Source organism: Corythoichthys intestinalis, chromosome 18 (genome assembly GCF_030265065.1).
Source record: "Corythoichthys intestinalis isolate RoL2023-P3 chromosome 18, ASM3026506v1, whole genome shotgun sequence".
Lineage (NCBI taxonomy): Eukaryota > Metazoa > Chordata > Actinopteri > Syngnathiformes > Syngnathidae > Corythoichthys > Corythoichthys intestinalis.
In genome coordinates this window covers 17,596,183-17,618,948 of record NC_080412.1, presented here as the reverse complement: position 1 = coordinate 17,618,948, position 22,766 = coordinate 17,596,183, and the positions used below count along the sequence as shown (strand labels likewise).

Here is a 22,766-nt window from a genome sequence, read left to right as displayed (position 1 = left end):
CATGACGGTGTCTGCACCATTAATTCATCATATATTTTGCATTGAAAAGGATCAGGTAGCATACAGTGTCTGTCAGAAACTCGTTCCACGGGGAGGCAAAGCAGCAACTACAATAAGTTTAGAGACTTATATTGAACCATGAGTAGGAGCTTTTTTGCATTCATTGATAATTGGCAAAACAATTGGAATATAATATTCTCTAGAACATTTTTGACTATCTAACAAGTTGACACACGGGAATTTTGAATACATTCTCAATTCATGACAAACAATACAGTATCTATGCACACAATCCCACAGACATGTCATTGAGTGACTGGCTCACAACTCATAGTGTGATATGTGACATTTACTTCAGGGATGACGGGAGAGAGGGGTGGTCCCAGAAGCACACACGAAAAAAGGATTGCTGTCATACAAAAAGAAAACATGAGATTTTTTTAGTCTCTGTATTAGAATAATACACAAGGGACTAATAAAAAAGACAAGTATTTATATATTATTCAGGATGTTTTGTCCTCAAATACTTGTATAAGGTACCCCAATTGTTGGCACTGTCGTCTTCTGGATCGGTCGTACTATTACTGCAAGTAAATTACTATCAAAGAAGTCAAGTTCTAAATGCTATAGAAATATGCAACAAAAATCATTTGTTCACCATGATCATTTTCTCTTCTTCGGCAAAGTAAAGTACAGTGGTACCTCTACATACGAAGTTTATTCATTCCAGGACCTTGTTTATAAGTCGAAATGGTTGTATGTCGAGCAGGATTTTCCCATAAGAATTCATTATAATTCCATTAATTCATTCCACAGCCTAAAAACCTACACTACACCTATAATAAAGACTGCTGGCACGTTTACAAATGGCAATTAGACATAGCAAAACACATAAATTATGAATAGAAATCGGAATAATAAAATAACAATTAGAGCTGAAACGAATACTCGAGCAACTCGTGTAACTCAAGTTTAAAACTGATCCGAGTTTCCCTTTTGCCCGGACTACTTTTCATGCGGGACAACGCGGTGACGTCACGTGCGTAGAGGAAGAAGCAAAAAAAAAAAAAAAAAACACCTGAATGCAGCCACCAGCCGCTACAAACTATGCAGACATTGCTAAAAAATATGCCCGCATGATGCTACAGTGGTAGCAGGTAGCGTCTGATGCGTCTCATATATATCACATGTATGTAGAACTAGATTAAACAGCCGCCATCTTCAAGCGGTAGACTTCTCAGCGCTAATAAAGAAGATTAACGTTCCAGTCCCTTGCTCAAGTAATGTGAGCACTGCGGAGGGCTAGGTTTCTATTAATTATGACTACTGTCGATGCGTGGCTAGCGTGTTTTACATACAGGCTTTATTTAATCTTTAAAAACATAGCGCTGTACGGTGATGAGGGTGTAAAATAAAACCATAATAAAGCTAACTGTCAATTTTAGCTCAGTAGTCAATGCTGGATAAAACACCAAGTAGCACTGGTCCCTAATGTGCTCCAATACAGCAGGTATCATACATTTATTTTGAACACTGCAAAAACTCAAAATCCTATCAGGACTTACAGTTTAGACTAACTTAAAACCTAACTAGAACTTAAAAATAGGTTGACACAAATGGAAATTCAATCGAAACACATGGGAAAAACACCTAACTTTTAAGTGATGTGTGTTATCAAGCGTAATGACATTTTTAGGTAAGAAATAAGATTTTTTTTTAATAAGATCTAGAAGTTTTTTGAGTGAAAGCAGTGAATTACTCTTTTTTTCTAGTCACATCTGAGATGCAATTGTTCGCTGTTTTCAACAATGTACATCGAAAATGAAGACAATGATGGACTGAAAATGGTTCAGAATTAGTTGAAATATCTTGTTTTCTCATGTATATTTAAAATTGCTGTTTACCTAAAAAAAAAAATGTTTTATCACATTACTCGATTAATCGATAGAATTTTCAGTCCAATACTCGTTTGCTTAAATATTCAATAGCTGCAGCCCTAATAATAACACTAATAATTCCTTTAATAATGTTATGAATTGGGTTCTAATGTGGCGGACATCTTTTGCTGTACCTGAACGCACCACCTGGCTGACGTGACAGGGAGAAGGAGTGGTGCGGTTCAGACTTTACTTTCACTTTTAATGTTTTGTTGAGAACACCGTGAACTTCTGGTGGACTGTAGGCGTGTTGTGTTGGACAAGTTCAGAAATAAATGATAAAAACCTGTTGAAGCTAGCAATTTCTTTGGCGATGTTACCACAATAATTGTCGCCTTAACTTATAAAGACGGGCGAACGGAGGTCGGAGGTGGACCATGGAGATCGTAGACATTCTACGGCTGTATTGTTGAGCCAGTTCACACATGTACACCCCACGCTCATGTTTTTCTATCATTTGCATCTTCAATGGTAAGCGTCACCTTTTTTCTTGGTTCACAACCTGTACCAAGCTTTTTGAAACCTGTGTTGATTTCTCTTCACAAGAAAATCCGTCGTGCGTCCGTCTGCAGTGCTGTCATGTTGTCGGGTCATATTTCAAGCATGTCGTCGGATGTAGAAACAAATTTTACGTCGGATGTGAAAAGATCGTATGTCGAAGCGATCGTATGTCGAGGTACCACTGTACTAGCGTAATTTCCCGAATATAACGCACTTTTTTACCCAAAATCAACTTGTAAAATTATAGGTGTGCATTATACACGGGTACAGGGATGGAGACAGAAATATAATATATATGTATATATTCAAAAAGAATATATTTTTTTTAAATTGACACGGCCATGTTGTGTTAAAGAAAACATATGCAGCGATCTATTGCCAACCATTATGGTACGTGAGGTCACCATTTTGTTTCGGTAATACTTCACTCTGATTTGTCGATGATTCCGTCTGAGTTACTGCTATTTTCACTCTCCATAAAGCACAGAACTTAGTTTCTTGAACTCATTTGAGTCAACATTTATTGCAGCTCCGCAACTCGGACCATAACAAACGTCACGCAACATTGGCTACCTGTGTCCGTCAACTATATCTGTCCCTCTGGAAACAAACCCAAATATCAATCGTTCCTATTGTTAGTCTACAGCGATGCGTTCTTTCCTATTTCCGACTTCAGTCCCCACTTTTATTTTACCGTATCAGTCCGTGGAAGAAACATTTATTCATCATGATGAAACGGGCAAGTTATACAGCAGCCTTTAAAAGAAAAGTCATATCTGTTTTGTTTACTCCTGAATTCTGTTAAGATGGAGAAGTTGTCAAATCATATTACCGTATTGGCCGGAATATAAGACGGCCCTGATTACAAGACGACCCCCTTTTTCAAGACTCAAGTTTGAAAAAAGACTTTTTGAACACCAAGTTAATTTTTATACAGAAAATAATTACAGTACATCTGAAACAAATGATTATAACAATATATTTGAGAGAAAAAGCATGTCATTTTGCCTCATTCAAATCTTAATATCTGAACATTTAAATATGTAAACTAAAGTGCTATCACATTCCTAAATGAATGGCTTCTGGTTTTTGAAATGTAAATAAACCAGTCTATTGTAATAAAACAACAAAATTGCAATAACTGCATTAACCATCAAAGTGAAGTGTAACTGTAAAACAAATCTGAATAAGGAAAAACATTGCAATAAAATAATGCAAACTGGCTAGTAGCTGAGATCTGTCATGACAGAACATCGCTTCAATGATATCTGGCGCCATCTAGCGTCGTGAATGGGCAGAATAGCTGAGATCTTTCATAACAGAACATCACTTCAATGATATCTGGCGTCATCTAGCGTCGTGAAGGGGTATAATGTCTAGACCGCGAATATAAGACGACCCCCTCTTTTTCAATCTTATTTCAATGCAAAAAACACCATCTTATATTCGGGCCAATACAGTATTACCAAACATATCATACATATCAGTTTACGGTAATGTTTTGAACTACCAAAGTGCTATGCTTGTGCTGTGTTTCACCAGTCAGTAAAATGACATGTCTGTATCCGTACACGAGCTCTATCTTCTTGTATTCTTCTATTTATTGGTGCTACAATTAGGGTGCGCGTTATACACGGGTACAGTAATTTTCCCAAGATTTTACAAGTAAATTTGGGGTGCGCGTTATACACGGGTGCGCCTTATATTCGGGAAATTACGGTACTTTATGTTTGAATAGTACGATTTGCTATCCAAATGGCTAACACTCCTCTCATGCAAATTGTCCAAAATTCCAAACCCCCCCCCCCCTCAAAATATTGCAGTCTACAGTGCTCGGGAAAATTATATAATGTTGTGAACTTGCCTGGTATACCAGACTCAGCGCTGTTCCAGCGATTGAGTCTGGCGACCGTCCGGCGGATCAAATTCCGAGGGCGGAGCAAGCCACAGCAAACAGACAGCGTAGTGGACCAATCAGCGACAGGCAGACGTGACGTTTTTAAAGCGACAAGTAATTAGCGTGAGCAGAGAATGGAAAAGTTTATTCAACATGGCTAGCGCGAGCCATATTGACTGTTGTCAAATACTTGTTTCGATGTGTTTTTGGTAATTTAAAACTGGTTGTACCGCAGATTGGAACATATTCTCGGCTCTCCCGTTCACCATCTGTGTTGTTGTAGAGACGACTTTCGTCGTGCAAGAGTGACGTTACTCGTTAAGAACACGTCACGCAAATAAACAAATCTGATTGGACGGTTGATTTTGTATCTTGCTCGAGAGGCCGTTAATGGCCTGGGTCCCAGACTATTTCTCACAGTGTTTGAAAAATACAGGGAGAATAGCCTGGCTGTGCCAGGCAAGTTGTGAACTGTATGCATTCAGTCAACTGGGAAGTCCAAAATGTCCAAATTCCTAATTAAGAAATGCACTGATACACTTAAATGTGGTGTTTCTACTCACGAATTTGAGGCAAAGAGAGATACTATTACTTGATGCGGCCACTGAAATCACTTAACTCTCATTACCTGCTATTGACAACAATAGACGTCTAATTCATTTAAACTGGGAGGATTGGCTCTGAGGCTCTTAAAATTCATGTTTTAAAGTTCCAACTGGCGTCTTTAGACATCCAATCCATTTTTACTGGGAGAAAGCGAACGAACATTCGTTCATTGTCCCTTCCCAGTCAAAATAGATGTGATGTCTGGTGCCAGCAATGGCAACCAATGAGTTAACTATGGTAGTCAAACGTTAATGGAGAAGCAATAAAAAATATTTAAGAAATACCACTTACTATGACTTAGAACAAACACCTGTTACATGATTAACATTTTTCCTGTCTCATGTCTTATAAAAAAATTACACAAAAAAAACCTGATAAATGAATGTACAAGTGTTTAATGCAAATGGTTAATGGACATTCAGCATATAACAGTCAGCAGGGCAAGGAGCTAAGACAGTACTTTTTTTTTCTTTTATACCGATACATTTTTGTCTCATAAAAAGGCTCATTGGTCCTAAAATTGAAAATTTCCATTAAACCACACAGTAATGCAGCATCAGAGAGGAGATAAAGGGCCTATTTCATCTACGACCAAATCTATGATCTGTGCCTTGTTTTTTAAAATTCATGGCCTTCTACAATCAATAGAAGTATAGGACAAAGTACAAAGTATTTAGCAGAGAGCAAGGATGTTGATGAAAATTTAACATAGGTGTCGTGTTGTTTAAGTGTGTTGTTTTGTTTGTTTAAATAGATTGTACGTCACCGTAGAGATGAAATAAACTCTGACAAGGTTATGCTCCCATCTGTGTAAATAATCACAGTTTGTCAATTAATAATAGACACAGAATGTGTCATGAGAGAGGAGGGTGTATCACACAAATCTTTTTTCCGACACTTCCCACATATCACCCTAATAAAAGTCATTTTGTATTACATGTCTCATTGCCATCATGTTATCATGCCGTCAGGCTGGTGTTTTTTCTGTTGGTGGTGTATTCTATTCATTTCTGTGAAGAAGCAGATCACAGTACAAACCACAATTTTAACTGAATTAGGTTTAAAACCCTGGGGGTAGGGGGGAGAGAGTTTCAAAAATGCAGATGCTAATTATATAATATTTCCAGGGTTTCTGCTTTGGCTCTGGAACTTCAATAGTTTTTTATTTGCACTTTTGGTCAAACATGTACATTGGTACCTATACACATGAAGCTAATTCGTTCCAGGACCTTGTTGGTCGTACGCCGAGCAGGATTTTCCCATAAGAATACATTATAATTCCATTAATTCGTTCCACAGCCCGAAAACCTACACTAAATCTTTAATAAATACTGCTGGTACTATTGCAAATAGAAATTAAGGCCGAGTTATACTTCCGTGTCAGACCTGCGCCTTCAAGGAAGACCCAATTTACAACCCTGCGCCGTAGCCTGACGTGGTCCTATTGATTTTTCAAACCCTAGCATCAACGCATATGACGTGGCGGAAATGGACTGGGATTGGTTCGCTCAGACTGTTGTTTCCGGTTCAGTGCGAAATCACCACCATTCTAAAACATTATTTTTCTAGACGCAAAAATGGACCAAGCCGACGGGAGTATCATCGAAGGGCAAGTCTCGTCAAGACATCATAGTTTGCCAAATGGCAAGGTCAGCGATTTAATAAAAAAAATGGAAGAACCAATGAGAGGTGTGTGTGTTCGGAATCCAGTGGCCACACGAAGCGGTGACCCAGTCGGCCAAAAACTGCCAGCTTTTTATCACTTTATGTCGTATTTTTGGTTGGTGCACTTCATCACTTATTGTATACATATGTTTGCTGTGAGTCTGTGACTTATTTACGTGTCACACTTCAAGTATATGAAGAATAAAGCACAGGTTTGGTGTCAAAAGAGTTGTTTTTATCTTTAATTTTCAATAACAGTTCACACACGATACATCATCACTGATTGAGAGTGCCTCGGTGCGTTTTATGATAACGTTAACATCAAGGCTTCCAACGCAGTTTGGGAAGTTCCATAGATAAAACGTCAGACGCAGTGCTCGACGGCAGTTTGAAGCTAGCCGCCACAGCTAGCTGGTTTTCACCCGAGGCTAGAAGAACTCTATGCGGCATCAAAAGTTGGACAGACCGCCTCGAAACCGTCTTCTGCGTCGCCTGTGCCTCAACATTTGTATGATCAACATTTTTTAATGTTGATGAGCTGAAGATCCACATTCAAGCGTTCCATCTTGCATTGTTTTTCTCCGTTAAACTAGACAAGAGGAAGTCAACAAGCATGCCCCAAAACCGTACAAACATAACACAACACCCCTCTAGTGGCTTGGCGGTGAATTACAGAGCAACGCATTACCTGGCCGGAGAACAATCGAATGTCGAATGACGCCGGAGTCGTTGCGCCCTCAGCGCAAAGTGGGAGCATAACTCAGGCTTTACACAGAGCAAAACAAAAAAATTATGAATACAATTTGGAATAATATAATAATACCTGTAATATGTAACGGATCGGGTTCTAATGTGCGAATGTGTTTTGTATGGTGTACCTGAACGCATCGCGTGGACTTGTTATGTTCACTTTTTTCAGCTGCGTCGGATAGTAGGCATGTTGTGTTGCACAAGTTCTGAAATAAATGACCAAAAACCTGACAAACCTTGTGATTTTTTTGCCGATGTTACCACAATAATAATTGTCAATTTAACTTATAAAGACTGGCGAAAGGAGACCAGAAAAGGACCGTCGAGATCGTAGACATTCTATGGTCGTACTGTCAAGCCAGTTCACGGACGCGCACACCAGGCTCATATTTTTCTATCATTTCCAAGGGCATAGGTTTGGTCTCAACATTGGTAGGGACGATATAACAGCATAATCTGCGTATACACTTTTTGCTGGGGAAAGGACATTAATAAGACCAAACTGATTGGGTGAATGGGGGTCAGGGCTACATTTCTCACGAATATCAACCTAATTAATTGATAGGCTAAATGATCAATGCAAAATAAGACTGTATTGACATATGCTAACTTTCATGTGTATTGGTTCAGGTGATAAACCGTTCGATTCAAACCTTTGTTTAAAAAAAAAAAAAAAAAAAAACATTTTGAAAACATAAATGTCTGGATTTTATCAGCAAATTTAAATTGCAATATTTGAACATAACTTAAATTACATTAAGATACACAACAAATACAAACTTGGTAATAATCTGTTAACTATCTTGGAATGCAAAACATTAACATTTGTCTTAAGACCACTCAACGTTGTCTGTCTAAATAAATTAATTAAATATAACTGAAAAAAACTTCTTAGTCAGGAAACAACCAAAATAAATAAAAATGGAGCCTTCCTCCAGATAAAACACTACCACTTTTTTTCCACAAGCACAGCCAAACTCAACAGAAAATGAAAGATTCTTTGGGCTGCTTTAAGGCCACATAAATAAAACATAATGACAATTGGGGAGAAGAAGGTAAACCTCGGTTCACTATATTTCTCACAGTTTAAGGAGAAAACACATACAGGAAGACACTTCTCTCTAAGCAGCTTCCTACTAAAGTTTTTCAGGTTAGTAAATTCACACCGTTAAATTCACAATGTTAAGCTAACTCTGGTGCAGGTAAAATTTTCAGTAGCAAAATTTGTGGTGTGCCCTCCAACCCCACAACATTGACGTCTTTTTACATTACTTACAGTGGCTGCTGGTGCTGCTGGATGGAAAAAAAAAAACTTCTAATATCCCTCCTCTTTAAATGGGGTGGAGGAGGCGGCATGTTGTCAACATGTTGTATACAGTATAAGTAATCAACCAATCAAACATGCATTTGAGGGGAAAAAAATGGACTGGCACATTCAGCAAGTGAAGAGGGGTAAATGTATGTAAGTCTGAACGAATAATTCACTTAATAATGGTACGGTCAATTCTATCCTTACGGCATATGGGAAGACAATCTAATATAGCTGAAGTCATTGTATAATGCAAATAATGTTGCTTAAATGTTGGTGGGAACAATTTGATCATCTTAAAAAGTTAGTAGTGTTATGTCGATACTTTATGTAGTATATGCAAACCTACGCCCTTGATTTCCATATTCATATAAATGGTAAACCTCGCCTTTTTCCTTTTTTTCACCACCTGCACTAACGTTCTTGGAACCCATATTGATTTCTCTCACAAGAATATCTGACATAACGTCCTTCTTGCGGGAAAACAAAGAAACTGTGCCGCTGTCATAAATCATCGAATTTTGAGCATGCCGTCGGATATAGAAACAAATGGGGAGTTAGATTTTATGTCGGATTTCGAAAAGATCGTGTCGAAGCGATCGTTCGTATGCCAAATCAATGGTTGCCATTGACAACTATGGACATCCCATCCATTGCCACCTTTTCACTTTAAACGGATTGGACGTCTACTAGTGATAAACTGATAAAATCCGTAGCAAATGCATGAAAAGAGCCACATGTTTGAACGTTTATCATGGTCAGTGGCACTGAAAGAGTTAAGGTGCTGACTCAGTCATGACTCAAACAAAAGTTGATACAAATGATTAAAGAAAGCAACCTATTACATTAAATAACCTAATTTGACTGAGGGGGAAAATATAGCTACTTTTTTTGCTATCTGAAATACACCATTTTCTTCAATGACCTCTCAGAACAGAGGTCTTGTTGTCTTCCATTAACCAAGCCCTGGCCAACATCCACTGAATATTAATGGAGCCCTCCCTGGATCATCAGCGACTGTGCATTTAATTCCCTGTCTGGATCTTGTAGGACACTGGCTTCGTGTGTCTGTGTGAATTTTGTGCCAGTCTCTGAGTTTATGATGTTTCCCACCTGAGAAGACATTATTAGCAAGTGAAGTCTGACAGATAATGATTGAGTCATGTTCTCATGAAGCAATTGGGCTGTCTCTACGCGGAAAATAATGCTAAAATACCTACAAAATTAAACGGGGGGGAATTTAAACACCCCCAAAAATCGGGCATCACCGTTTTAAGCAGTAAAGCGTCCGTGAGTGGCTACTGCCTGCTGTTAAAAGATGAGACACTTTATCAACAGGCAAAGGCCGAGTTGAGGTTCCCACGAGGAAAGACACGACTCGATCTATGCTTTGTGACAACAAAGTGATTCGCGTTCAAATTCCCATTCCCCCGAATGATGACAGTGCGTCAAGATGGACTACGTGCGCAATGTGCTAAGTCACCAGCAGAGCGGTACGGATTGCGCACACATGAACATCCAAGACAGTCCGCAAACGTCTCACCGGGAGGTTATATGTCTTACCTTCAGAAGACAGCGGCGCATTTCCGAAGATGACGTCGGTCAAGTCCCTCTAGTATCCTCTGTTTTTTTTTGTAACTAGGCCATTTCTTGCATGGACGTGAATATTTCTCATGAGACTCACAGACATTCGCACATCAGTACACCTTCCCGGGTTCCGTCCGGCGTTGCCACCCCCCCAAAAAAAGCACAGCAGCCCCTTATTCCCTCTCCTCCGCCTCCTACCATTCCCCCAACAACAGGCTGATAGCACTTTTTCGAAGCCTTAAATTCAGACGAGATAGTGATTTGCACCGGGAGGGGAAATAACAAAACGACGCGCAACGCAGTAGCGTCAAAATTGCGCGGTGTTTGCAGTCAACGATGATTTCTGTGTGTCCTTTCTGATCCAATCATCGTCCAGAATATCTGCTCCGTGCACCGAGCCGACAGGACCCCTAAAAAAACTCGCATCAGTCTGGCTTCATATGTGAAATAGACACTCCACAGAAAAGCTCCAAGCTCCTTTTTTTACGCGCTTGCGTGGGGGCTCTCTCTCCCTCGCTCTCCCTCTTCTCCCCCTCACCTCCCCCTCTATCTCGCTTGGTGTCCCTCGCTACCGGATTCTCCAAAATACTGGATCACTGTGACAACACTGAGGATGTTCTTGGCTTTATTTGTGGTGTTCATGCACATACAAGGATGCAGTACTTAGACGCTGCAGTGAAGAGGCTCACAACTCAGTTAATGCTGCTATCCTCTCTCACTCACTCACACTGCTTCAATATTTCAACCTCGTTGTCATGACGAGGGGGTCCGACGCATAACGCGGTGACACTCCGCCTACGTCATCATGTGGAAAACCAAAGTCATCATCCCGAGCTATTAGGGGCCTTATATGGTGTGTTGATGCGATTGTTCTGGAAACGAAAATCTGATTAAAATGGGTCAAAATCAGTGTTTTTACAGATTACTTGAAAAATAATTGAATCATAGACAGTGTTGGGAATAACGCCTTTATAAATAAAATAATAAATAAAATAAATAATAAATAAATAAAAATAAATAATAAATATATTTATAAATTTATAAATATTTTTTCAGTAACGGGGTAATCTAACTAATTATTTTTTCCACCGTTACAACGCCGTTACTGTTACTGACGGTCAAAAGCGGTGCGTTACTTACAGTGGGGCAAATAAGTATTTAGTCAACCACTAATTGAGCAAGTTCTCCCACTTGAAAATATTAGCAAGGCCTGTAATTGTCAACATGGGTAAACCTCAACCATGAGAGACAGAATGTGGAGAAAAAAAAACAGATAATCACATTGTTTGATTTGTAAAGAATTTATTTGCAAATCATGGTGGAAAATAAGTATTTGGTCAAGAACAAAAGTTCATCTCAATAATTTCTTATGTACCCTTTGTTGACAATAACGGAGGCCAAACGTTTTCTGTAACTCTTCACAAGCTTTTCACACACTGTTGCTGGTATTTTGGCCCATTCCTCCATGCAGATCTCCTCTAGAGCAGTGATGTTTTGGGCTGTCATTGAGCAACACGGACTTTCGACTCCCTCCACAGATTTTCTATGGGGTTGAGATCTGGAGACTGGCTAGGCCACCTTGAAATGCTTCTTACAAAGCCACTCCTTTGTTGCCCTGGCTGTGTGTTTGGGATGGTTGTCATGCTGAAAGACCCAGCCACGTCTCATCTTCAGTGCCCTTGCTGACGGAAGGAGATTTTCACTCAAAATCTCTCGATACATGGCCCCATTCATTCTTTCCTTTACAGAGATCAGTCGTCCTGGTCCCTTTGCAGAAAAAAAGCCCCAAAGCATGATGTTTCCACCCCCATGCTTCACAGTGGTTATGGTGTTCTTCGGATGCAATTCAGTATTTTTTCTCCTCCAAACACGAGAACCTGTGTTTCTACCAAAAAGTTCTATTTTGGTTTCATCTCACCATAACACATTCTCCCAGTCCTCTTCTGGATCATCCAAATGCTCTCTAGCGAACCGCAGACGGCCCTGGACGTGTACTTTCTTCAGCAGGGAGACACGTCTGGCAGTACAGGATTTGAGTCCCTGGCGGTGCATTGTGTTACTTATAGTAGCCTTTGTTACTGTGGTCCCAGCTCTCTGTAGGTCATTCACTAGGTCCCCCCGTGTGGTTCTGGGATTTTTGCTCACCGTTCTTGTTATCATTTTGACGCCACGGGGTGAGATCTTGCATGGAGCCCCAGATCGAGGGAGATTATCAGTGGTCTTCTATGTCTTCCATTTTCTAATAATTGCTCCCACAGTTGATTTCTTTACACCAAGCGTTTTACCTAATGCAGATTCAGTCTTCCCAGCCTGGTGCAGGTCTACAATTTTGTCTTTGGTGTCCTTCAACAGCTCTTTGGTCTTGGTCATAGTGGAGTTTGGAGTGTGACTGACTGAGGTTGTGGACAGGTGTCTTTTATACCGATAATGAGTTAAAATAGGTGCTATTAATACAGGTAACGAGTGGAGCCATGTTAGACCTCGTTAGAAGAAGTTACACCTCTTTGACAGGCCGAAATCTTACTTGTTTGTAGGTGACCAAATACTTATTTTCCACTCTAATTTGGAAATAAATTCTTTAAAAATCAAACTGTGATTTTCTGGGGGCGTTTCCACATTCTGTCTCTCATGGTTGACGTTTACCCATGTTGACAATTACAGGCCTCTCTAATCTTTTCAAGTAAGAGAACTTGCACAATTGGTGGTTGACTAAATACTTATTTTCCCCACTGTGCTTTGAATAAATTGAAGAAACTACCAGCCGTATAGCGAGTGTACTCTGCTCTGTTTATTTGTCATTCAAGACTTGGGGTGCGTTCAGGTTCAAGGTAATGAAAATAGTAAACACACATAGCCTACCTTTGCAAGAACGATGGAGTTGCCGTTTGATACGGTCATAATGTGCAGGTCCTGCACCCATCCGCAGCAAAACTGTTCGTAGCTTTGTAGCAATTTGTAATTTCGGAATCGCTGATGGGTTAAGTAACATACACCAAACAATAAATCCAGCAGAATGTCCATTTCGCGTAATTGTGGAAGCCCATCGACATCTTTACTCCATTTGTCTTCGGCTTGCTCGTAAGGGTCAACATTGTTCACATCCTTAAGTTTGAACACACATCTGTTCTTCCCCTTAGTAACGAGATTGTCTCTTTATCAAACTGGCAAGTTAAAGTTTAATGTCCCGCGAGCCAGACCTGCTTCCAATATGGCTGCGTTGTTGTCAAATCTCACGTGATCCCCCATTCTGTGACATAAACGCTCCAGCCTAATAGCGCACGTACTTCAGAGCCGGTGTTTTCACACACAAACCGGAACAGCGCATGCGGCAAACACACACACACGCAAAACAGATGCAGAGGGATATGATGGCAGATCATTCAGAGGAAAATTTGTCCTTTACGAGGTGGAGATATAAATACTGTTTCAAGTTGGTCGAAATTAAAGGAAAGAATGTGCATGTAAAGTTTATTTTATGTCCCGGGGCAAAGCTTTTGTCGACATCTGTGGTAAGCAATTCAAATCTGTTTATTTTTGTTGCACTTCAAGTGTAGGATAAATCTGTTGCTGGTGAGGTGCAATAAATATTACAAGGTTCTATAACACAACTACCTGTCTGTTCTTCTCTATTCAACTGGCTCGAATACTGCTCAGAAAATTTCAAATTCTTTGACATGCAACAACTTCTTTTTAAAGTAACGGAAAAAGTTACTTTCCCTGGTAACTAGTTACTTTTACTATAGAGTAATTCAGTTACTAACTCAGTTACTTTTTGAAAGAAGTAGAGAGTAACTATAACTTAATTACTTTTTTAAAGTAACATGCCCAACACTGATCACAGACTTCATAATCTATTGACATGACACGGGAAACGGGGCCGATTCGTAGGGGGCCTATTTTCAAAAACTTCAAATTCAAATATTTACAAAACCAAAGCTGCTACCGACCTAAAACCAAAACAGGCACCTCCCTTAGACACCAGGACGGAGGTTTGGTCTCAACATTGGTAGTGATGATATGGCATAACCTGCATGTACACTTTTTGCTGGGGATGGGGCATTCTTAATGATCAATGCAAAATTAATCTGTAGTGATTTATACTAACTTTTATGTGTATTGGTTCAGCCTACACGTTCAATTCAAACCTTTGCTTTCAAAAATTACTAATAATTCAAAAAGTAACATTCTGAAAACTTCTGGGAAAAATGTCCGGATTTTATGAGCCAATTTAAATTGCAATATTTAAACATAAATTGTATTAACATACACAATAAATACAAACTTGTTAATCATCTATTAACTATCCAGGAATGCAAACAAATAAACATTTGTCTTAAGACCACTCAACATTGTCTAAATAAAGAAATTAAATATAACTGAAAAACCGTCTTTGTCAGGGAATAACCCAAAAAATAAAAATGGAGCCGTCCTTCAGGTAAAACACAACTGTTTTTGTCCACAAGCACAGCCAAACTCAACAACAACACAATAAAATCAAAGCTCCGGTGGGCTGCTTTAAGACCACATAAATAAAAATAAAAAGTAAAACTGGGGACATGGGGCTTAACTCAGTTTACTTAATTCACGTCACCAGTAGAAAACACATGAAGAAGCAGACTTCTCTCTAAGCAGCTACTGACTCGAGTTTTGCAGGTTAGCAAGTTCACAGTTTAATCTTATGCTAATTCTGATGCAGGTCAGACTTTCAGTAGCAAAATTAGTAGTGTGTTCCCCACTTTCACAACATTGACATCTTTTTACATTTCTTACAGTGCCTGCTGCTGTCTGAAAAAAAAAAAAACTTATATACAGTACTTAATATCTAATGTTTGTGTGTGTGTCTGTGGGGTGCGGTGTAATGTCATCAGCCAAAGAAATGTGCGTTTAGGAGGGGGGAAAAAATGGACCGGCACATTCAGAAAGTGAAAAGAGGTACATGTAAGTCTGAACATAATGGAAAATAATTAATAATAGTGGGGTCAATTACAACAACTAAAATTAGGGCTGTCAAAATTATCGCGGGCGATAATTAATTTTTTTATTTAATCACGTTAAAATATTTGACGCAATTAATGCACATGCCCCGCTCAAACAGACTAAAATGACAGTACAATGTAATGTCCGTAATGTAATGTTACTTGTTTTTTGGTGTTTGGCGCCCTCTGCTGGCGTTTGGGTCCAACTGATTTTATGGGTTAGTACCATGAGTGAGCATGGTGTAATTATTGACATCAATAATGGCAAGTTACTAGTTTATTTTTTGATTGAAAATTTTACAAATTTTAATGAAACGAAAACATTAAAAGGGGTTTTAATACAAAATTTCTATAACTTGTACTAACATTTATCTTTTAAGAACTACAAGTCTTTCTATCCATGAATCGCTTTAAGAGAATGTTAATAATGTTAATGCCATCTTGTTGATTTATTGTTACAATAAACAAATACAGTACTTATGTACTGTATGTTGAATGTATATATCCGTCTTGTGTCTTATCTTTCCATTCCAACAGTAATTTACAGAAAAATATGGCATATTTTATAGATGGTTTGAATTGCGATTAATTACGATTAATTAATTTTTAAGCTGTAATTAACTCGATTAAAAATTTTAATCGTTTGACAGCCCTAATTAAAACATATGGGAGGACAATCTAAATGACCTATATAACTCAAGTCATTATATAAAGCAAATAAGGTTGCTTAAAAGTTGGTGGGGACAATGAGAGCATCCTGAAAAGTTGCTAGTGTGTTGTCCCTACCGTCCCTATGCTAACCTACGCCCTTGCTTAGCCATATATGAGTCTCCATGAGCAGCGGCATAAAAAAATTCAAAGTCGTTCCCTTATAAAATCCCGATTAAATATTTTTTATATAAGTATAACATAACTTAAAATGGCTATAAAAGTCTCAAATTTTACAACAGATGCATAAAAATCACCAAATGCAGAGATAATCACCTATATTTTCAGGATCAATAGCAATATTTAACATATATAAGTTTTTGACCAAAATAGACCCTACTCACGTGACGTCACAGCCACGCCCCTGCGCCATGTTGTCCGTATACTCGTCATGTTAATGCATTAGCGCTTCGTAAATTCCTCCTATTATGGCGTGTTTTTCTGCTCGTTAACATTAATAATCAAAATGGTAAAGTCGTGTGTGGCGGTCCGTTGCAAAAACAGAGAAGATAGACGGAGAGATTTGAATTTTTACCGTATTCCGAGAGACCCGAAGAGGAGACCGAGATTGACTGCTGCAATTCGACGAGAAAACTGGGCTCCAAACGACTACCACAGATTATGTAGTAGTCATTTTATATCTGGTAAGATGCATTTAATATATATTTAGAGGGTTTTGGGCTGACAACCACAATTAAGATCATTGCTAGGCTAATCGCCGACAACATACACTCAGACGTTGTGAATGAACTACCTGAAAATATATAATTATAAGGGGATAATCAGACAGTTGTCATACAATTAATTTACAATTTCACTATTAAGGTCAAAAGCCAAAAAATAAATTCAACTAGGGACAATCTGGAGTAGTGCTATCGCACTTCATATTTATTACATATTATATATGTATGTAGTGAGAGTGCTATCGCTAAACCATATAAACATTAAAAGCCCTAGCTCCATTGACAAATGATATGAAATACATTAGACTTGACAGTGGATGTTAGCAAGAACAAAAGATTTTGAATTGAAAATTTCGTAACTCACCTTCCGAGCACAAGATTCCTGCCGAATTTTCGTGTACGAGGACCTGTTTCACCCAACCAGCAACGTAGCATTTATAAGCCTCCAAGCTCTTAAAGTTTTTCAAACTTTCGTGAGAATAGGCTGATTTTGTGTGGACAAGACAGTTGTAAATATCAGGATAGCAGATGTCAGGCGAAGCCAGCCAGTCGAAAAACATCGATTTAGGCATCAAATACGGATCTGGCGAATGGATAAACTGAAGCTTTTCCACATAACGCCTTTTATGCAACGCATCCAATGAGTTTACAGCGTCAGATAACACCGGGGCTTCCATGAATTGCTCTATAACTTGCTCGACTAATTGAAAACAATGAGAATAGGTCTAAAAAATAGGTACAATATGGCGGCCGGAAACAGCGACACGCCCATTTTGTGACGTAGGTGAGTAGGGTCTATAGCGACTTTTTTTTTTTTTTTTTTACTGCAAGTTTTCAACAGTTAATAAATCAGTCAATTTAACATCAGAACTTGAGAAAAACATGCAGAATCAATTATAAATAAAATGTAAATAGATTATTAATAAATTCTATATGGCGGAAAAGACAGACAAGACTAAAAAAGCAGTTTCTACTCTTGCACTCCTGCTGTATTTCAAGCTAAAACAATTGTTTGATAGAACAAGATGTCTATATGCTGCCATAGCAGATTCATGGAACATTAAGCCCCCGAACTATTTTTAATTTGTCCGTTTTACCCTGAAAACCCCCGTTTACAGACGTCGCGCAAACGCTTTTGTTTCAACCCAGCCATAAAACAAAGGTAATTAATTATATTTATTATTCAAAATGTCTGTCGTTTTTAGCTTAGAATCATTCATTGATATTTCGCTTAAAAAAAAAAAAACGACTTTCAAAAATTATTCACTCGCATATTTTAAACTTTTAAACAAATTATGTCAGAATGAAAAAAATGGCGTCTGTATAAAAGTCACGGATATCTACCTCAAAACTATCGCTTAATTGTATTTTTTTTTGTTACGGTCGCATTTTCTCCGATATGTTAGATGATAAATAATTGATCCAAAAACAAAAAAAAAGTTGAAAAAAAAAAGTTGAAAAGGGTAAATATACGAATAAGAAAATCTCGACCACTCCTTGATGTCTGCGGTTTCTGCATCGCAACCCTTGTTATATGACCAAGTTTCACCCATAAAATCTCCAAAAACTCCAGCTGTGGCCATTCACAGCTGCGTCTTGACACTCAGTGATTCATGCTACATGGAGTTTTTGGATCGAAACAAAGTAGGTACGCGATAATGTCTCGTTAAAGTCACAGCGTCTGTAATTCTGTTCTCGCGTGCGCTCACCTCCAGATAGGGTTTTGCTGTTTAAAAAATTTTTTATTTTATTTTTTTTAAATGCCCTCATGCTCCAAATTTTTCTTCCCCCTGAAAATTGAGATTTTAAGCTTTCCAATGATATATCACACATGCATATCGGAAAATTTTGAAAGTTGGCTAAATAGGGGTTGTCAGAGCGGAACTTCAAGTTTTCCGCCATATACAATCACAACTTCTTTTAGAACAGAATAGCCCATTATTATCATTATACACTATAGTGTATACTGTTAGCGAATGAGGCTAGCGGCCCCCTGGTGTAACAGGAGCTTTTCTGGCGAAAATTCTTGTGAATAAATGCTTAAATCCCCGAATTCTTCATAGATATATACGTTAAAAAGTCTCGATTCTTGGTTAAAAGCAAAGAAACCGTGCAGTTAGCATTTATTTTACGTATATTTACGAAGTACAATGCTACTATGACAGCGAATGAGGCTAGCGGCCGCCTGGCGTAAAAGGAGCTTTTTGGGTGAAAATTCTTGTGAATAAATGCTTAAATCCCTGAATTCTTCATAGTTATGGACGTAAAACAGTCTCGATTCTTGGTTAAAAGAAGCGTTTATTTTACGTATATTGACGAAGTACAATGCTACTATGTTAGCGAATGAGGCTAGCGGCCGGCTGGCATAAAAGGAGCTTTCCTGGCGAAAATTCATGTGAATAAATGCTTTAATCCCTGAATTCTTCACAGATATGGACGTAAAACAGTCTCTAAAAGCAAAGAAACCGTGCAGTTAGCGTTTATTTCACGTATATTGACAAAATACAATGCTTCTATGTTAGCGAATGAGGCTAGAAGCCCACTGACATAAACAGAGATTTTGTGGCGAAAATTATTGTGAATAAATGCTTAAATCCCTGAATTCTTTATAGATATGGACATAAAACAGTCTCGATTCTTGGCTAACAGTAAACTAAGAGGCTAGTCAGTTACGAAAATTATTTGTTGTCATGGGGTAAATTTGATTCTGCATGATTCTCGATCGTAATAGAGGATACATTTCCATTTTCCTTGTTAATTTATTGACTGCACTTGGAATGTTGAATGAGTGTTCATTTGCTTGACCCCCTCCCACTTCAGATGGCTTGGACGTCTACTTGGAATAAACTCTTTTAAAGATTTTTAATTTTTCATGAGCCACAAGACTGGGTGTCTATCATTGTCCAATGGCACTGAGTTTTAAAAAGAGTTTTTAAAAATGTTGTTTTTTTATTTCGTATCGAAAATGGAATTTATTTTTTTTATTTATTTTTCATTTTTTATTAGTATGAATATCGAGTAAAAAATATTATGGTATCACGACAGCGGTAGTCATTAGGTGTGACTATCCCTGTGGCTTTTCATCCAGTGCAGCTTATACATGAACAAATAGTTTTTTTGTCAAATTTGGTTGGCGCGGCTTATAGACCGGTGCGGCTTATCCATCAACAGATGTTATTTTCGAGTCAAATTTGTGACGTGCAGCTTATAGTCAGGTGCACCTTATAGTCCAAAAATTTCGGTACACTAAATCCTATTATAAATACTGCTGGCTCTATTGCAAATAGTAATTACACAGAGCAAAACAAATAAATTGTGAATAAAAATTCTAATACTAATATAATAATAGTAATTATAATAATAATTCCTGTAATATTGTAATGAATCGTGTTCTAATGTGGCGAATGTGTTTGCGTGGGGTAACTTTCACTTTGTTCAACTGCGGGGGACAAGTTGCACGAGTTGATGGAATAAATGAATAGAAACCTGAAGAAGCTGGCGATTTCTTTGACGATGTTACCACAATAATTGCTATCACCTTAACGTATAAAGACTGGCGAACGTAAGTTGGAGGAGGACCGTCGAGAGTACACATTCTACGGCGGTATTGTCGAGCCAGTTCACGGATGCACACACGACGCTCATATTTTTCTATTATTTCTATCTGCATTTCAAGGGTAAGCATCACCTTTTTTCTTTTTTCACCACCTGCACTAACATTATTGGAACCCATGTTGATTGCTTTTACAAGAAAATCTGCCATGCGTCCATCTTGCGGGAAAGCAAAGAAACTGCGGCGCTGTCATAGATCGTCATATTTCGAGCATGTCGTCAGATATAGAAACAAATGGCGAGTCAAAATTCACGTCGGCTGGGAAAAAGATCGTGTGTCGAAGCAATCAGATGTAGATGTACCAATGTAAATGCATAACCTGCATGTACACTTTTTGCTCGGGATGGGACATTAATCAGACCAAACAGATTGGGTGAACGGGCTACATTTCTCACGAATATGAACCTACTTAATTGACATGCTCAATCAGTGGTGCTCATTACGTCGATCACGGTCGACCAATTGATGGCAATGCTAGTGTGGGTAGCTTGCGGCATCCAAAAAAAAAAAAAAAAAAAACATTAAATGTACAGTACATGCTGTAGTTATGATTATGTTGTGTGTATGTTGAGTTGTGTGAGCAACATATGAGGTCATGCAGCACTCATCTCTCTCTAAACAGCTTCTTGCTGACGTTTTTCATGCTCTATAGTTTCCAGGAGAGTTCACTACATTTCTCACAGTTTAATTAACGTTAACATTAGAAAACCCATACAGAAAGACACTTATAAGCAGCTTCCGACTCGAGTTTTGCAGGTTAGCAAGTTCACAGTTTAATGTTATGCCAACTCTGATGCAGGTCGGACTTTCAGTAGCAAAATTAGTGGTGTGTTTCCCACCTCCACAACATTGGCGTCTTTTTAAATTACTTACATTGGTTGCTGCTGGCCGAAAAAAAAAACTAAACTCCCTCGTCTTCGAAGGTGGCAGAGGAGGCAGCATGTTGTCGATATGTAATTCTGTCAGGGCTGTGTGAGTGTGCGAATGTATGTAGGGGGTGGGTCAAGTAATCAGCCAATCAAATGTGCGTTTGAGGGGGGAGAAATGGACCGGCGCATTCAGCAAGTGAAATGGGATAATTGTAAGTTTGAACATAATGAAAATAATTCACTTAATAATGGCAGGGTGAATTCTATCCTGACACCATACAGGAAGACAATATAAATTACCTGTATAACTGAACTCATTACATAATGCAAATAAGGTTGGTTAAAGGTTGATGGGGACAGTTGAGCATCCTGAAAAGTTTGTAGTGTTATGTACCTACCAATGTAAACCTACGTCTGTGTTTTATCAACAAAGTAACTAAGTTACTTTAAGAGTAATTTATCAGTTACTTTTTACCAATTTTTCTCCCTTTGCTGCCTCAACATATGAAAATGAATGACAACAGAAAAATGTCATCGCATGTAATTGAAATTTTCACATAAGGCTTAATCTTTGAGTTCTTGGAGGTTTTATTTAGTCGATGGAGTTGATTTCAACCACCATTGACTTGTGCTAGCTTAGCCACCCCGAAACCCTGAACCTAACAAAAAACTAACAAATGGCACGGAATTTGTTCAAATCAACTCCGACGACAAATTAAACCCTCGCTAACTTGAAGATGAATCCTAATGTCAAAAATTCTGAACTTCCCCTTTAAAATAAAGACCTAGCTGTTAAAATGTTGTCTATAAAAGTTGTTAAGCAATAAAACAAACAACAAAAATGATCGAAATGAACAAGAATCCTTCAAAGTATTTCATTATGGGTCCAAATTATTTTTCGAACATATCATTTGACTCGCACCTTCGAGATGGTCCTTTGATTTGCATAGCCAAAACTACACCTGACGAGGCAAGACTGATATTTAGAATTTCTTTAAAACCTAAGCTTTCAAAAGCTTCAACAACAACTGAGCTTTAACCAAGGATTGAACACGAACACTGTCAAGATGTATAAATACTGTATATACACAGTACAGTACTGATGGGATTTTCGGCTCTTTTCGGAGATCCGGTTCATTTGGATCGGCTCAGTGAAAACAGTCGGCTCTTTTTGGCTCTCAAACGGCTCTTTTAACTTTAGCTTTTCTTTTAAATATTTATGACAAATTTGGCATACATTTTGATAAATGACTTTTGAACTAAATATTGCACTCCATGGACCGCAAATAGCAACAATTATCAAGCAAAGAAAAGGGTTTTCACTTATGTTATTGAACATTAAAAAGGCTCCAAACAATAAACAAGCAACAAAAAATAAACTTCAACCAAAAACAATCAAACATGCTGCATCATAACAAAAACAGTGAGTAGTAACTGCAACAACAGCAGAGAACAAAACAAACATAATCTACTTCTTGCTTTATTTTAACAAACATAAGCTACTCCTTGCTTTATTTTAAATTTGCATTCAAGAAAACTAAATACTTCAACGTGGACGGGCTGATCAGGTGTTCGGACAAATTTCGCTACCCATCAAAAATTACAACTTTGCGGTTCTGCGCATGCGCGTAACGTTAAACATAGCCGCGAATGCAGCGATTCCAA

The 22,766-nt window shown here is 38.3% G+C and overlaps 1 protein-coding gene across 3 annotated transcripts in view; it reads right to left on the bottom strand.

The window, feature by feature from the left end:
* Nucleotides 1–22,766, bottom strand: part of nlgn2b (neuroligin 2b) — a 314,058-nt gene that overhangs the window by 141,062 nt on the left and 150,230 nt on the right. Inside the window, exon 1 of one of the 3 annotated variants that reach the window (XM_057821146.1) lies at nucleotides 10,229–10,801. The exons of the other annotated variants lie outside the window; for them this stretch is intronic. The gene's annotated coding sequence lies outside the window, so the exon portion shown is untranslated. Of the gene's footprint in view, nucleotides 1–10,228; nucleotides 10,802–22,766 lie in introns of those variants that run through there. 3 annotated transcript variants of the gene reach the window in all.